This window comes from Coptis chinensis, chromosome 3, assembly GCF_015680905.1.
Source record: "Coptis chinensis isolate HL-2020 chromosome 3, ASM1568090v1, whole genome shotgun sequence".
NCBI classification, from domain to species: domain Eukaryota; kingdom Viridiplantae; phylum Streptophyta; class Magnoliopsida; order Ranunculales; family Ranunculaceae; genus Coptis; species Coptis chinensis.
Window position 1 is genome coordinate 68,706,709 of NC_141458.1, and position 18,785 is coordinate 68,725,493.

The window sequence follows — 18,785 nt, forward strand, 5'->3', positions numbered from 1 at the left end:
ACCAAGGTTTGATTTTACTATTTTAAATTTTAGGTTGGGTGCTATATTCGCTGTAACTATCATCACATTTGATTTGATAGTCATTTATTTTTTATATAGCGTTTAGTGTTACAAACATTTCCAGAGGTTAAGGTGTCATCGTAAAGTATCGGGTGATGGTAGTTATCAACTTCGTACGCTTTAGATACAAATATGTTTGGGATATTGAATTATGCCGATATCATAGATTGAAGTACGAAAGAGTTAATGAAGTGCGAGATTATACTGAAGGGCTGATGCCTGATGGTTAACCTGAATTCCGTGAGTCTAGTTTAATTGGTCATTTTATATGCCTCCTTTTCTTTTGAGCTTTCTCCAATCTCCTTAGATTACTTATGTACTCTTTGGTGGTGGAAGGTTATTATCTTAATTCTATATACTATGTAACACCAACAAAAGATATTTTCAAAAAAAAAAAAAAAAAAAAAAAAAAGACGATGTCCGTTACAGACATACGCATCTAAGGCAGATATGGCACATGGACATTGACGTTTGTAGACCCCACTCTTTTGTACTTCCCCGTGTCAAATACACAATATCTTTCTAAGGCAAGCTAGTCCGTATAGAGTTTTAAGAGAGACATTTGCTATTAGGAGATAGATGATGTGGTTAGGATTCGGGGGAGAGGCAAGTCACTTTTTCCAATGTACTTTTTTTGATTGGCAAGTAGGGTTGTTATTGAGGTCCCTTTCCCCATTTCATTAAATAAAAAAGCTTGATTACATTCTCACATATACTTTCCCTCTCTCATCATCTTTCTTCTTTAAAGAAAACGTCCCCATCTACAGGAAGATTCCTTATGTCATTAATTTCTTTTCCATTTGTACCCCTTGCCAAACACTAATATTACAACCCATGCCATTTTTTTGTTTAATTTAATTTTTTTTTTTTTGACTTTTCAAAAGGCAAAATGGTAATTTCACTGTTATTTAATTGGTTTTTGTCAAATATGTGGGAATCGGTGGGCCTTTGTATCTGGAGAAAGGTATACATGTAGGGGAATAATAGTAATTTCAATCTATAAATTAACAAAAAAAAAAAAAAAAAAAATTTGATAATGTTACCACGGCGGAGACACGTGCAAAGAGGCTAGTCATATATAATTTTCTTTACATCTTCTGAAAATGAACTTGGAACTATTTCTATGTACCTATGGTACATTTGAAGCAACATCTGCTAGTTTGTTACATTCTCTATATATGTGTTTAATAGAAAAGGTTTCCAACTCTGTCATCATCTTCTTGATCCTGTTCATCTTGTAATTGGCCTGCCATGGGTGCTACTCTTCATTTTTTTATGAATGCAACTACATTTCTTGAGTCTGTTTGTGCGTGCAACTTCCTTATGCTATACTTACGTGCTCGTTTCATACCCTGCTCTACTCCTTGCAATTCAACCAATGCAATAGAAGGATAGTCTGATTTGCCATGAGCTGCTGCAACTACTAACCCCTTGTCATCTCTTATCACTGCTGCCCATCGCCTAGCTGCCCTGGTAAGGTCTCATCTGAATTCAATGTATGAATTCCAACTCCTGACCTCTCCCATTTACATGGTATCAACTTCATTTGGACTGGTTCTACATGTGTGTTCCATACCTGCATGCATTTGTCCCTTGCTGGTCCATAGTCCATCCTAATTTCAATAATCTTTACTGAGCTTGTTTCTTATTCCTTACAATTCATATGACACTCATATTGTAGATCACATGATTCTTAGGAAGGTGTTGACCATGGACTTTAGCTTCGAATTTTTTGTAGAATGTGGTGGAAAATTTCAAGAAGCCAGTAGCTACTTTAATGCCTCTTAGCTTACTCGATTTCAGAAGCATGTTGTCGGTGCTGGAAGGAGACGATAATGACAGCATAAAAGGCGCATCTTAGACTCTTGGCAGTCGACGTATTATTTCATTGTTACTGTTTGAAAGAAAGGACATTTGTTTTTTATTCAGATGGAAGGAGATAAAGTTCTTACCAAAAGTCTTTTTCATTTTCTCGGTTTTGTAAGTGTGTTTTTGGAGTTGCGCCCTCTATGCTAATGCTATAATTTACTATAGTCTATAATGACGCATCGTTGTTACCTTAGTGCTCCATTCATGACTCTACTTGATGAAGTATGGTAGTTTCATTGCATTGATTAATACTCTCATGTGTGCAGATATGAAATTTTCCAACTCATGGTTAATCTTTACACTGAGAGGTTTATCCAAATGCTTAGGCTACTCAGCGATAGGGCAAATGAGCTACCAAATATAGAAATTTTGAAGGTATCATAGATTAACTATTCGCTATGCTTTCTTAAAAATTGTTATACTAGCTGATTATATTATATTTATTTTATTAAATACTTCAAGAGATGGTGAAATTTAATTAGACACACTAGTTTTGTTTTATTTTACTGATAAAACAAAACATTCTAGTGACAAGAACTGGCCTATTATTTCATCTTTTAATGACTTATTTGCATAACATTGAAAAGCATCCCATGGAAAAACATGAGGCATGCCCTGCCCTTTAATCCAACATCAGAGATTTATTAAGTTTGTGACTTGGACAGTCCTCAGTGGCTATGATTCTATGAAAATGGTTCGAAATTTAAAGAAGTAATTATGCATGTGCTTTGTTCAATTCCATTGCGCTAATGTATGTCAAACAAGCATGAAAGAGTGAGTCAAATGGATTCTTACTCATTTTAAACATCCTATCAAACAAGAGTTAGTTTTTCCTTATTAATTTTCCTTGTATAGAAGGAGCTTATCTTTACGGACACATCTCAAGTGCGTTTTTCTTAATGATCTTAAAATTGTGTTTTCGGTTTGGCGCTTTTCTAATTCTGTCTCCAGTTTAGAGTTTTATGATGCAAGAAGGTTCATGTCTTACTGTACTGAATTAGGTAACAGGTTGGGTAGTCGAGTACCAAGAAAACTTGATTGGGCTTGGTGTTGATGAGTCTCTAGCTCAAGTTTGTTCTGAAAGTGGTGCAATGGATCCCCTTATGAACTCATATGTTGAACGAATGCAAGCCACGACTCGGGTAACTTATCACCATGATCTGTTTGTGCTCAAGTGTTTTAAGTTGGGAACAGTGCTCTACACTATTGTCCTTTTTAATTCAGCATTTTTTTCTTATAGAAATGGTACACCAACATCCTAGAGGCTGATAAAGTACAACCGCCAAAGAAAACAGAGGACGGGAAACTTTACACACCTGCTGCGGTGGATCTATTCAGAATCCTCGGGGAACAAGTGCAAACTGTCCGCGACAATAGCACAGATGTCATGCTGTATCGCATCGCTTTGGCTATTATTCAGGTAAGTGCAGTCTCATATTCTTAGGTTGTTGTGCAAAGGGACATTTTATGGTATCTACTCTCAATGTTTCACATGGCAGAAGACAGTCTTTTATACTGGGTGAGGAATTTGTGATATTTCATGAAACTAAAGATATGATTCTACTTGCCTAAAATAGATAGATATATGTTTAACCAGATAAGAGTCAAGGATATCTCTTCAACAGCGGAAGCTTCTTGTTAACAGATGAATGGCTCCATCTCACAATCTATAAATTTAGAAGTAATAAAAGAAACAGAATTCATTTTAAGGAAGGCATTTGACGCTGAAATCATGGTTGGTTAACAAAGTCTTAAGCACACTGATTAGGGAACGAAGTTCTAAGTACATGGTAGAAGGAGTAAGTATGAGATTGTGCGCCTTCAATTCGTTTATACTGAAACTAGAATTGTTACAATTTTTTGCGTATATTTGTCCACTCACGTATCTAAAAGAAGCAATTCTTAGGTTGTTACATCGTTAGCTGATTGGTTCTAATATTTAACCTTCGTTTTTTCACTATTTTGGTATCTTTACGGTTAAACATTGGTCCTGGAATCATCCCATATTGATGTTTGGCCTCTATAGAGTACCAGTTGCGATATAGGCTTGTTTGAATAGTTTTAATGTGTTGGGTTATTCCCACATTGGTTAGAAGTGAAGTGTTTAACTGTTCCTCTCCCTTTATATGCAGAGTATCCTTTCCACTATAATTCAAGGGGTTCACCACTAAAAGTGGACTTACAAGATGAATTGAGGGCTGATTTTTGGTGGCGATGTTATTCCCCTTCTGGAGACACTCCCACAAAAAATCAGCACAATCGAATAAGTTTAGTCATGTAAAAAGTTGTTTTGAAATTAAAACAATATGGGCCGTTGGATAAATCCATAACATTCTAAACAATTTTTGAAGAGGTTACAAATCTTCAAATGAGCTGATCTTTTGTGAGGATGATCTCTATTGTGTGGGTAACATCTCCACCAAAAATCAGCTTTTAAGTCATTAGTTTTAGTGGCGAAGTTTTTTTGGAGTCACATTAAGTTGAGTTCATATAACTGTCCTCATAATTCAATTACTTTTGAATTTAACTTGGTACGGAGCGAGGTTCACACTTGGGGTTTCAAGTTTTCTGGTCACCAGTGCCAACAAATCCGGTGACCGGCTGACACTTGGAGTTCTAGGAATTAATTCTCGTTCTTTTTCCCCTATTCCCGTTGTTCTTTGCTGATTTTGTCGTGTTTTTTTCTACAAAAGGTAATCTTCTTTTCAAACCGGGTTTCCTTTCTCGTACTAGACATATGGCCCTTTTTGTCCCTTAATCTCTACTATTTTCTGTTCATATCCCATTGTGCTACCTGCTGTTGCGTTCTCAATGTCCTATCACATTACTTTTTATCTGTTGATGTTGTTTACTGTGTTACTACTCCAGTGACCAGTGACTTAGTCGCCAGATTCCGGCAAAGGATAAACTTATTAATCTAATCTGCGTTCTCCAGTGGCTAGGTCAGAGAAGTAGTAGGAAAGGTAGCAACTTTGTGTCAATATGTTGTTCTGGTCTGCTGAACTCAAACACATCCAGAAAGAAGGTGGTTACTTTTTGATGTGTTACTGCTTGTTGATGTCTCAATTGATATTGGTTAAAGCTTGTTGAATTCTTGGGAAGAGTTTATATCCATCATTAATAAGAAGGTTGACTTCTGTTAATGATCAGTTTGATATTGGCTTCCCTGATTTATGGATTTTCCTGGTCTGTTTTTCAACTTTGTCTTCTTGTTTGAAAGGAACCTAATGCTTGCTGTTGATACACCAAAAGAGATAAATTTGGCGTTGGACCAGCTGATCTTTTTGAAGTCTTAATGATTGGAAGTCAATGAGGTTCTATGTTTGTCTAATGTTCACACGAGATGGGTACTATGTTGACTTAATTGTGTGTCCCATGTTCGTTTCGTATCGATGCATTATGGTCTTGTGCCTAAATAGTGAATGCAGGGAGCATAAGTATTGGGTATTTCCTGCAGTGTTCGTTTTTCAAGAAACTTCTTATAGTGGAGCAACAGTTCATGAAGTTCATGCTTGTAATTATTTCTTTTGCTGGTTGCGGATTATTTGAGGTAGTTTTGTGATTGTCGATGCATCCTATCTTTGGTGTTAGAATGGGGTTTTACTGCAGTACACTGGCGATATTGATTTCATGTGACTGTGTGCTCGTAACTGATTGATTATTCAGTAAGTTGTAGCTACTACCATGTCTCATATATTTTGATCAAGCCTCATCTCCACCACATTCTCTATGCACCATTTGTGGTTCTTCAAATTGAGGAACATTTTTATGCCGTCGTAAGTGATGCTATCGGCCTTGTTGTGTTTTCCCTAATCATGACACTAGTGGCTCATTTTATGCTCGAGGCAAGTGTGTATGAGATTATTTGTGCGTTGTTGGGTGCTAGACTTTGTGGTTCGTTGTCGTTGTTGCTTGAAGCTTGGAGATCATAGTTTTTTTTTTTTATTGTGTGGATTGGAGATCGTAGTTGATAGTGTGTGAAGTCTTATCGTAAGGGGGAGTGTTGGATACTTTTGTGTTTGATTCTTTCCCTTGTTCAACATTTGATTGATGGGATGCATCTACAAGTGAGCTTGCATTAGAATGAATGCATAACACTTGATTGATTGAGTGTATTCACTTGTAAGCTTGCATTAGAATGAATGCAAAACACTTGATTAATTGAGTACATTCACTTGTAAGCTTGCATTAGAATGAATGCATAACACTTGATTGATTAAGTGCATTCACTTGTAAGTTGCATTAGAATGAATGCAAAATACTTGATTGATTGAGTGCATTCACTTGTAAGCTTGCATTGGAATGATGCATTCACTTATAAGCTTGCATTAGAATTAATGCAAAACACTTGATTCATTGAGTGCATTCACTTGTAAGTTTGCATTAGAATGAATGCAAAACACTTGCTTGACTGAAGGAACTCATCTACAAGTGAGCTTGCATTAGAATGAATACAAAACACTTGATTGATTGAGTGCATTCACTAGTAATATTGCATTAGAATGAATCACGAAACACTTGATTGATTAAGTGCATTTACTTGTGAGCTTGAATGCAAAACACTTGATTGATTGAGTGTATTCACTTGTAAAGTACTTTGCATTCATTCTAATGCGAGCTCACTTGTAGATGCGTTCATTCAATCAAGCAAGTGTTTCGCATTCATTCTAATGCAAGCTTACAAGTGAATGCACTCAATCAATCAAGTGTTTTGCATTCATTCTAATGCAAACTTTCAAGTGAATGCACTCAATCAATCTAGTGTTTTGCATTCATTCTAATACAAGCTTACAAGTGAATATACTTAATCAATCAACTGTTTTGCATTCATTCTAATGCAAGCTTACAAGTAAATGCACTCAGTCAATCAAGTGTTTTGCATTCATTCTAATGCAAGTTTATAAGTGAATGCACTCAATCAATCAAGTGTTTTGCTTTCATTCTAATGAAAGCTTACAAATGAATGCACTTAATCAATCAAGTGTTTTGCATTAGAATAGATGCGTTCATTCAATCAAGCAAGTGTTTTGCATTAATTCTAATGCAAGCTTACAAGTGAATGCACTCAATCAATCATGTGTTTTGCATTCAATCTACTGCAAACTTACAAGTGAATGCACTCAACCAATCAGGTGTTTTGAATTTGTTCTGACAGAAACTCGCTGTAGATGTGTTCATTCAATCAATCAAGTGTTTTGCATTCATTCTAATGCAAGCTCACTTGTAGATCCGTTCGCTCAATCAATCAAGTGTTTTGCATTCATTCTAACGCAAACTCACTTGTAGATGAGTTCATTCAGTCAAATGAGTGTTTTGCATTCATTCTAATGCAAGTTTACAAGTGAATGCACTCAATCAATTAAGTGTTTTGCATTCATTCTAATTCAAGCTCACTTGTAGATGCATTCATTCAATCAAGCATGTGTTTTGCATTCATTCTAATGCAAGCTTACAAGTGAATGTACTTAATTAATCAAGTGTTTTGCATTAATTCTAATGCAAGCTTACAAATGAATGCACTCAATTAATCAAGTGTTTTGCATTCTTTCTAATGTAAGCTCACTTGTACATGCGTTCATTCAATCAAGCTGTTTCACCCCTTTGGAGCTATGATTGTGTGGGGGGGGCTCAGTCATTATTTGTCTCATTGTGCTGGTCAAGCTTTTCCATTGTGCGTTGCCTTGGTTCTTGAGCTACCTCTGGTTGAGGAGCATTTGTTTGTGAAGCTGCTGAGGCCTGCTTGCCTGGAGCATTTGTTGCTTGAGCATCCAAGGTCTACGTGCCTGGAGCTTATGTTGTTGGTTTTACTACATGCTTGTTCATGGATGTGCTTGTGGCTGGAGCTTGGCGATGAAGATATTATCTATCTATCATTTCTTTATTAGCTTAAAGGGAGTCTTATTGACATACTTTGTTGCGGTTAGCATTGTATTTGCAAGCTTGAAATATACAATCAGTATATTTCGGCTTGAGGGGGAGTGTTGCGATATAGGGTTTGTTAGAATAGTTTTAATGTGTTGGGTTAGTCCCACATTGGTTAAGTGTTTAAGTGTTCCTCGCCCTTTATATGCAGAGTATCATTCTAATCTTTATTAGTCCAATATAATTCAATTACTTTTGAATTTTACTGTATTGTTTGTAGAATTTTAACAACTTATATTTGTTGTAGGTAATGAATGATTTTCAAGCAGCTGAAAGACGTAGACTAACAGAACCAGCCTCTGACATTGGTTTGGAGCCTTTATGCGCCTTGGTTAGTGGATCCTTGAATTTTTAGTGCTTTAAAACATTTTAATGCACATGTATATAGTTTGTCCATATATAATTGCAATGTGTATTTCAACAGATCAACAACAATCTCACGCTATGATCTCAAGAATGGAGCTTAGCAAAGAAAAGACTATGGAAGCTCTTCCACGTAACTACTCGAAAGGTGTTTTCCTAAATTCCTTTCCCACCATTCACCCCAAGACATTCTCATTTTAATATTTTATGGACTTTTCTTTGTTGCCATTTTTTTAGTTAAAGTTGAATATTCTGTTTACGTGACCTTTAATTTTCAATTAAGAATATTGTTCTGTAGGAAGTTAAACAAGGATATCTTGTTTTTCTTGGGTTTACAACTGTTTCGTCCAGATTCTATCCCTTCATGTTTTAAAGACTGAGGTAGTCAAGGAACTCTTTTATTTTGTGGAAATATGTCACCTTCTTTCTATGATAATTTATCTAAAACATTCTTGTCTTTGTTGAAGTGTACCATTCCAGCTCTCCTCCTCCACTTTTTAACTCACACATGATCATGAAGACTAGAGAATCCCCAAGTACAAAAAGCCTTGCAAAGAATCTACTGATTTATATGCTTATATAGTATGAGTAGTAATATAGCCTCCAACCAATGCCTGTAATGATCAAACATAATAGCCATGTTGAGATTATAATCCCACATCGGGTGTCTAAAGCCTAGCCAATCAATATATAAATCCTGGGCCACTCCACTTATTACCAATTGGTTTTAAGCTGAGTGACCCAGGATTTATATATTGATTGGCTAGGCTTTAGACACCTGATGTGGGATTATAATCTCAACAAGCCATTCCCATGGACTTGTTCACATTGAGCAGTATTTGTCGTTGATGGCCTCACAAAGGTCTAATTAACAATTGTGGTGCCCTTTGCTAGGATTTATCCCTTGGGCTGCAACGGGTGTATGGCGTCTGGGTCTGGGTCTTGGGTAGTCTGCTTCTGGCAAGCTACTCTTTTGGATTGGTGTAATTTGAAAAAAAAATGAAAAGATTTCAGTGGTCATTATGGTTTCTGGACGTGATTTCGAGACATGGGTATCTGAGAATATGTGGTGACAGTAAATGGAGGATCATGGGTGATCAATTGTGGGTTTGATTCACCTCCAAAATTGAGGATGGTTTATAGGAAGAAGTACGCATAGATGATTTATGTGAAAGTGGTCCTTTGACATGAGTAACAATATATGATTGTTAATGGAGAAGAAGAAATTTTGGAGAGGAGAGAAAAAAGGATATGGCCTTAGTTGGTTTTGGCTTTGTATTACTTCTATATATGTAAGAAAATAACAGGGTTTTACTCAATAGAAACTTCTATATATATATGTTGGAGTTCTGTGTGAGTCTTTAGAAAGGTGATAGGCAAATTTTCTATATAAGAAGTGGGAGAGAAGGCTGAAACTAATTAAGCCTTACTCTCTTTTCTCTCTCATTTCTCTCAAAACTTTCTTATTCATTAGCAATAATATATTTTACTAAATATGTGTGAACCTGTGGGGGGGGGGCGCTTGTGGCCTATATAGCCCCTCGGGTGATTAGAACTCTAACAACATGTTTGTTGAGATTTTCTTTTATCAATAATTGATTCACATCTTACGCAACTTGGAATCATTAATAATGCATAGGATATTTGTTTAAACGTAGAATATTTGTCATTAGCACGACCTCCATATACTTTTAGTTTGTAATATTACATTTGTCTTGATCATAAGGGAGACCTATATTCTTTATGAAGTATAATATGATCTTTTTTAGCTACGAACAATTAAACAGGACAAGTCATCTTTTTCTATTACCTCGGGTATTTTCTAGTTGGATTTAGTTGCACTAAGCCTATAAAGTTGGTCACACCTTTAACAGCGAGTATTCTGATATTGTCATGCTGCTTTGTTTTTCTTACTTCCTCTGCATTTTTTATAAGTACTTGTAGGCTGTAGCCCATATCAACTATTTTTTTTTCCAGGTAAATTTTGAGGACACTTGCAAAGGATTTCTTGAGGTGGCAAAGGTCTGTTAATTGTTCATTTTCTTTTTATCTTTGGCTAATGTCATTAAATAAGGGTCATCGTATAGGCACCACTTATTTTACCAAGGGCTGCCCACACCCAAAACAAAACCATACAGACCCCTAAACTAAATAGGCATCACTTAAGATTTAAAAAAATTTCAAAAAGAAATTGGTTAATTTTGATTACTTTTCTTTTGTCTCCCATTGAATTTAACTAATGAGCCTTTTTAAATGTTCATAAATTTCATAATTGTAATCATCTTCTGGTAAATTGAATCAATAGGTATCTTCAAATGCTATATAAATTTTGTAAAACACTTTAGCTTTGATTTCAGATGTTGATAAAGTTAGGAAAAGGTCCTTGCTTTGATTTGTAAATATTCAAACTTGTTTGCTTTTGTGTCGGGGTACCTCCAAAGTTTGATAATTTTATGAGTTTAATAATCTTCCATTTAATTTAATTTCATAAAAGTTTCTTACTTTGATTTGAAAATTATAAAAAGCTACTTAAAAGATTATTGTTTTGATTCCAAATGTGAATAAATCCTATAAAAGATAGTTGTTTTTATTCATAATTATAAGACTTATGTTTTTGCATTTGGCATGGGTAGGCGCTTAAATAAATATTTTGACGTTTTTAACTTGTTAAGTATTACTTTAACTTCCATATTCCTATGGGATTTCCTCCCCTTCCCACCCAATTAATAATGCCATAACGTCTCAATGAATTAAAAGTGAACCTACAAAATGAATAAGATTTGATTTTTGGTGGATATGATCTCGTCACACCATGGAGATCATGCTTGGAAAAAGTTACTTCATATGAAAACCTTATCGAAAGAGTTGAGAAATTGTGGATTCCTTGACACATGAACTACATAAAATAATAATAATAATAAAGATGTTATGAATGTCTAAATGAGCTGATTTTACTGAGAATGATCCCCAGTTGAGGAGATCATTCCCACCACTGTATCTAATAAATAACCTTTTAGGTCCACTTTTTGGAAATTACGTAGAGTGTGTTTAAGTGTGTGTTGGTTGTTTGAGAGACTTGGGGGAGGGGAGGGGGGGAGGGAGCTCAAATTCATTGTGAGCTTTATTTCGTGCTCAAGCTCGGCTTGCCGAGTATTCAAGTAGCTCATCGAGCATGGGTTCAGATTGTTCTGAACTATAAGTTCAAATTCGGTCACAGGTTCCTGAGTTTGGTTGCGCACTTGTTTTGTGTAGAAGCTTGAATTAAACACAAGCTAGAGATAGTTTAGCATAAAAAGAGGTAGAATTCAGACTTTTAAAATACAAGTAGCTTGCGAGCTTCTCGAGTTTGAGCACGAGTTTTAAAACGTGCTCAGACTTAGCCGTTTTATTTAATGAGGGAGTTCGAGCCGAGCGTGAGTTGCTCACAAGCTACTCAGCTTGATGACCAGCCCGGTGGTGGAGGGTGGGGGTAATCGAAAATTTCCCTGTTAAATTTTGAGTAGCCCCCTGGGAAACCTCTTTATTTATTTTTTTATATTTTCCGGTGTAACCCCTCAAGTCCAATGTTTAGAGTGTGCTCACATGCTAGCACATGCTTAGTTAAATGAACAATAATACCATTTAGCTACCAAAAGAACAATAAAAGAAAATGAATGAAAAAAGGAGGTTCTCCTTCATCACAACTGTTAGAGAAATTCTTTCCCACTGGAGTGGTTCCCTCCTACTATTAGGGCAGCAATTCCTCTACAAAATCAAGGCAGTTTACCTACCATCTCTGTGCGTCGTCCAGGTGGAATTCATTACTTTCTCATTGCTTTCCCCAAGCCGTTCATTCAGCCATGCTAAAACTCGCAATTTCCTCAACCCCTATCAATGATTGGTAGGAGTTTCTGGTCAATAGCTGTTTCCACTTTTCCATCTCCTCTGATTAGGTAACATGATATGTACATAAATACACAACATCCAACAACACATTGATGCATAGTTTCATTTGTTTCGATGCTTAATGTACCTGTTGAGTCCTTATTTTGTAGACAGACAATTTGGTATTACATTGTATCCTTTTAGGGATATTTTTCATGTTAAAGTAGCACCTCTTTTTAGTTTGCCTTCACATGAATATCACATAGCATTAAATTATTTTTCATATTATCTTAGACACTTTCCTGTTTCTAGTGCTCATATCGTAGTATTAGCATTTATATCATGGTGGCAGGAAGCTGTGCATCAAACTGTTAGTGTTATCTTTGAAGACCCTGGAGTGCAAGAGTTATTGGCTAAGCTTTACCAGAAAGGTACATTACTTCCGCCACCATTGTTTTTGTCAGTAATATTAAATTAAATAAAGAAGAAGCAAAAATCAATACAACCATAAGAGAAGGGGTTAACATGCATCTGCATGGTAACTAAGATGTCCTAGTTAGGTCAGAAATGAAAAGGTTTGAAGCTGGATACATTTTACTGATTCTTCTATATGTTTAAATACATGAGAAAATGTGCTCTACAAGCAGCACTAAAAGGTAACAAATAGAATATATTAAGAAATAGTTTGGAGGAATAATTAAGCTGGCTTTATGCTCCCCCGCAAATGGCGGTTATGGATGGGCAAGTTTGGACAGAAGTCGTGGCCTTGGTCGGTCATCTTATCAACATAAGGACCAACTGTACACCATGACTCCTCAAAGTGATATGGTTGGAAGCCAAGTAGGTAGCACTAAGATTGTCACAGTAAAAAGTAAAAACGGAACGAATTGGTTGATGGAAGTCTTGAATAAGGTAATCCAAACAGTACATTGTTCTGACTAGCAAAAGGTAGAACAAGTGACCATGTCCGATTATTTAATAATGCAATAAGTGACTATTGGACTGCCAGCCCCACGAACAATGAGAGTGACGGCTTGTATGGTAGTCCTTGGCCTGGAGAACCCTTCAGATACCTGAGAACATGAATGTTATCCTCCCAGTGTGGCTTGCGAGGTGCACACTTGAACATGCTAATCAAACTCATATTCTCATCTCATCTTTCCAACCATTTTCCTGTACCGACCAACATCGTCAAATATTTTTCACAGTTCAGCATCAAGCTCCACAGTAGAGTCCATAGGAGTATCAACTAGTTTTGAACTAAGCAAGTCTTTGAAAGCAAATCTATTACGTATTCCCTCTGTGATATGTAAGATGCATATACCAGTGGACGATTACACCACACATAGAATTAGCCAGAAGGTAGGTACTAAGATGAAAAGACTCCATTTCAACCCAGAGAAGCGCAAAAGCAATTAACAGTCATAGTTACTTGTAACCTTTGGCAATTTTGATGCCTCTTCTCCTTTCTCGTCTTTTGGATCCCTCACTGTTCTCAAGACCACTCATTTTTAAACCGTCTCTAGGTTTCCTCCAATCAAAGACCAAAGGAGAGACCAATTTCAAACCAGGAGGGATTGATGTAAGGACACATTCGAGTATGATGTCATAAGCTGGATCACATTTACTTTGTTGTACTATATTCTCTATTTTGTTTTTGTTCAGCAAGTTATTTTATTCGTATTGAAAAGTCTTGGCCTCTCAATCATCATCTGACTCGGACATTGAGAAACAATTCTAATTGGGGGATTTTATTTTTCCGTTTATTGTACTATATCCTCTCTTTCTTAAATTTTCAGATTGGTTAGAGGCGTTGGTTACAGAGTATCTTGTTGCAACTTTTGGTGACTATTTTTCAGATGTAAAGATGTAAGTTTTTCTTAATTGTATATTTTCGTAACAGGACTTGATATGTGACCTTGATTCGTTTGTTTTTCTTTATTTCTCCTAGATATCATCAATCACATTTAGTGTTATGTCAGACATCTTTTATTTCCTGTGATTAGTGTATCACATTAGTAAAAATTATAGTATTGTTAATAGAGAATAAAGTTTGGAGAGAAAAGAGAGAAAAAGAGGATCCGGTTTCGGCATATATAAGAAAATATTCAAGTTTTACGTAATATAAACTCGGGTCCGGGGTTCTGCAGTCCTTAAATCCCCTTGGGAGATGTCCCCTTAGAACTCTAAAAACGTTAATTCATTATCCCCCGGAATAAATTGTATGTACTAGACATTTTGCAATACATTTCAGTAGAATACTAGGGACCTAAATATGGCTAATTTCAATTGCATTGTTGCTTCCACAAGTTTTGAGAAGTGAAGCCCCCCTCCTCTTGTTACAATATGTTTGCTGTAGCTTATATGTGTTTTAGAGGCTTCAGAGTGTTAGTTCGGGTGATCTCATATGGGACCTCAATGCCTTTACCCTTATAATCCATATATGTTCTAGTTTTCTTCTCAAATCTCCTATATCATGACGGGTTCTGAGATTAGAATTACTTCTGCACCTTTGGTCTGGAAAAAAAACGAGTTTGTCTATTTGACTTCAACCTATTGACCATGACATGAGCAGGAGTGAGAGGTGAATTCTGTAGAAAAGTTCCCAGTATTCAGAGCACCTATACATGTTAGCTATCAACTAGAGTTCATTATTTTCTTTTCAGGCTATCAACGTAAACCTATAAACCTATATTTTATTTATCAAGAAAGCTAGAAATTTATTAATAGAAGTATTGTAGTGTGTATCCAAAAAAGTTGGAGTGTCATTTCATAATTTTGGACAGGGTATTTGGAAAGGGTTCACCCCAAATCCTCTGGAGCCAACAGTCATTGTTGGACCTGTGCTCCTAATAGGTTATCTTGTTACTAGGTGTCCACATGACAGCATGTTATTGTGCCCATTATCCGAGTAAGGCTGCATTTGGCATTGTTGAGATTGTAAAGTGCTCTTTCCTTCGGATTTATATGTTACACCGAATTAAGTTCCATACATTATTGAGCTATAATGCGTAACTCCAAAAACCGATTTCCAAGAAGCTTGAATAATAAAAATTTAGAAAATTTCCTTTGGACATCAAGTCATACATCATTGGTATTAGGAACGGAGATATTGCATGCTCCGCAAGTTCCAAATCTTGGAAGAAAAGTACTTCAGTGTTTCAGCAATGTGTCTAAATTTCTTCAGAATAGGGTATAATAACATTGTCACCCTCTTGAGACTGTTTGAATATTTTACATTTTCAAATGAATAAGATTTAGACAGATTTCAAACCCTTACTTCAGGTGTAATATTCAAATCTCAAAACTGTTCATCTAAAGAGAAAAAAGAGAAATCTGAGGAAATTACTTTCAAACATCCTATTAAACATAATGAACACATGAGAAACCCTTCTTCTAATGTTGTCGACCTGTTGGAGTTATTATTTTTCATTATTATTATTATTATTTTGAAGAAATTAAAAGGGTTAAGGCTACCCTAACCTGTATTAATGAACTCGTTTATAAACATAACATAATACGTCCTCCTCCACTATACATTGTAAGCATTCACTTAGTGGAGGGGTGAAAAACATAACGCAATCATCAACAAAACAAGAGGACTTAGCTAACAGGTCAGGTGCCCTGTTAGTTTCTCTGAATACATGGTGAATATTACAAGAAAGTAAGAGAATTTTCCTTCTAATAGATTCACAGATGTTGTAGCAGTACCAGGGGTGGGGGAACCATTTGTTATCCGCACTGCCAACATAGAATCTGAACATATCTCCACCCTACCACATCCAATTTTTAATCAACCATCCAGTCCCACTTCAATAGTTCTCAGTTCTTGAAGGAGGACAGACTTGTTACTATTACTACGTACATCGGCAAGAATGACAGCTCCTCATGGTCCCTAATCATGCCACCATATCCTGAGCTAGGAGTTACAGAGCCATCTGTATTGAGTTTGACAGTGCCTTTAATGGGCTTGACCCACTTACATGCAGGCCTATGTTGTTGAGAAGCACTCTACTGCTCACAGAATCTGGCTCTTGGAGTACTCGCTCATGTCCAGCATAATCTTCACCTTGGCCTCTTTCAATTCATAATGCATACTCAGTAGCACACACGAACACCTTCATACTGTCAATATCAATGGATTTACCTGTGCTTCTTGAGAAAATTGACTATCACTCCTGATTAGAGTTCAACACTATTATACCATAGCCTAGTTTTGCCTTGATACCAGCCCACACCTTTTTGGTATAGGAACAAAGAACAAGCGCTTTGAGTTTTCTTTGGCTTGACCATGAAAACAACAAGATGAATGATTCAGTAATTTATTCTTGACCATCCTGTCTTGTGTAAGAAGGCTACCCGAGAAAAGCTGCCAGCACACAAAAGAATGTTTGTGAACTACTAGTTTGCCCCAAACTAGTCATGCTTCTACAATGCGACATGCTGTGTGTTTTACTGAGTTATATTTTGTCTGGATTGTGGGGCACTTTTGTTAGAGCTGAATTATATACTCACTGCTTTAACTTTTTGCCTCAAGGTACATCGAAGAAAGATCATTTAGGAGGTTTGTTGAGGCTTGCCTGGAGGAAACAGTGGTCCTTTATGTTGATCATCTCCTTACTCAGGTACGAACTAGAGGAGATACCTTTCTGTTTTACATGTCAATTCTCTGTACCATCTTCCTTTCTTTATGTTGTTTTTGTGTGTAGAGGAACTACATAAAGGAAGAAACGATAGAGCGGATGAGGCTAGATGAAGAGGTTCTCATGGACTTTTTTAGGGAGTATATTAATGTTTCTGTAAGTAATACTCCGATACTTCTAATATCTTCTCGCATATCACAATCCCCTCATTCTAACCCCCCGTACTCTCCTAGAATACAGTTATGGGTTTTGTTAACGTCGTAACAGTATTGATTGCAACTTTTCAGAACATTTTTGGCATGCTTTTCTCTACATCTTATGCAACTTTTGCTGTCTTTTTTATGAATCTTGTGCAGAAAGTGGAAAACAGGGTGCAAATTTTGAGTGATTTAAGAGAGCTTGCATCAGCTGAGAGCCTGGACACATTTACACTCATCTATACAAATATTCTTGAACACCAGCCTGACTGCCCTGTGAGTAACACTGTCAGATTGTCAACTTGATTTGCCTTTCTTTCTGTAATCTCAGTATGCCATGCAGTATGCACTAGCATCTCAAAGTCTTTAGTACCATGGTTTTAAATCAAAATGATACAAATACAGGGTTGGCCAATGATATTAATTCAGTAATTTGGATATTGCCTGCATGGTATAAGTATATGGTGCTGTCCCATTAGGCCCAAAATACACTTGTACCTTGACTTTTTGGTCATTAAACCGTCTCTGCTTTATACCTTGCAGCATGAGGTCGTTGAGAAGCTTGTGGGACTGCGAGAGGGCATACCAAGAAAGGATGCCAAGGAGGTAAGCATTACTAGTCGTGAGTAGAGTAGATTGAAGTTGCCACAGTAAAAACTTAAAAGAGAATGCTTATTGTTAAAACACGAAGCAGCCTTCAAAATTCTGTACCAGATATTACATGGTGTTGCTTGCCTTGGACCATATTGTCTTTTTTATTTTTGTCACATTGACTATTGAATCCAATCAGACTTAAGTTCACTGTAATCTAAAAGTGTTTTGACCATAACAGTAAAGAATTATTAACTCTATGTCCTGCCACAATGCTTGGGGTACTTTTTTCTTGCTTTTTACTATAGGAACTTGAGTGACTTCTTTTTGAAGTTTGTGCTGAATATTTTGATCCCCTTGCGAGCAGGTTGTACAAGAGTGCAAGGAAATTTATGAGAACTCCCTTGTAGATGGTAACCCGCCAAAGGCTGGTTTTGTCTTCCCAAAGGTGAAATGCCTCTCACATGCTAAAGGATCCCTATGGAGGAAGCTAACTTAGTTTTGTTGCACCGGAACAATCTGCATGCTCTTCTTTCTCATCATGATCTTGAAGGGAATTACTAACTCATCATGATCTTGCACCGGAACATATTTTGGTTTTGTTTTTCGTTTTCGTTTGATTTTTTTTTTCAATTTTAGGTATATTACATTGTAATTGGATTAGATTTGATGTATTTGTTTCGTTTTGTCTGTATTTGTACTATCCTACGAGGAATGAGTACTAACTTGCAATAGTAACCACGACTTCCTCCCCAAAATCGCCCTCTTGGGCATTAATATCATTTTCATTGCTATCTTTCAGAACTTTTATATATCCCAACATTTTAGAACTATGGAAGCAAACACCAAGTACCCACTTTCCATAGAAATATAAAGAGGAACTACGTAGTGATGCCTTATGTATTTTGTTTTCAATTATTAGAGGAACACGTGAACGTGCAGACCCACTACTGTTTTATAGGTAGTCTCGCTTGATAGGATACTGCTAGTGGCTTAATATCATGTTCGTTTTAGTACCACAGTGAGAACTAGAGGAAGATCTCAGCTTCTAAATGCCGTGGACAAAAATGATAGCGAATATTGTCGTACGAGCGTATAAGCCATTTTTGTTCAATAGCGCCTTCTCAAGTTCCTACAAGAAGAAAAAATGATCTCTTTTTGCCTGCGAATGGGTTGGGTTTTTGTATTTCCTGGCAACTTGATGTTTCTTCATAGAGAGTCGTGGCAAAAAATTGGCAGAGGAAGTCCAGCTTAAGTGCTTAACTGAATGGTTCGG

The 18,785-nt window shown here is 36.4% G+C and overlaps 1 pseudogene across 1 annotated transcript in view; it reads left to right on the forward strand.

Moving 5' to 3' along the window:
- Positions 1-18,305, forward strand: part of LOC147510543 (exocyst complex component SEC6-like) — a 39,710-nt pseudogene extending 21,405 nt beyond the window's left edge. The window contains exons 14-26 of the transcript XR_015218931.1: positions 2,196-2,304; positions 2,931-3,071; positions 3,170-3,349; positions 8,099-8,238; positions 8,307-8,364; positions 10,192-10,236; positions 12,431-12,509; positions 13,878-13,947; positions 16,616-16,703; positions 16,788-16,877; positions 17,078-17,194; positions 17,462-17,524; positions 17,877-18,305. The product of XR_015218931.1 is annotated as an exocyst complex component SEC6-like (transcript). The remainder of the gene's footprint in view (positions 1-2,195; positions 2,305-2,930; positions 3,072-3,169; positions 3,350-8,098; positions 8,239-8,306; positions 8,365-10,191; positions 10,237-12,430; positions 12,510-13,877; positions 13,948-16,615; positions 16,704-16,787; positions 16,878-17,077; positions 17,195-17,461; positions 17,525-17,876) is intronic.
- Positions 18,306-18,785: the final 480 nt, after the last annotated feature.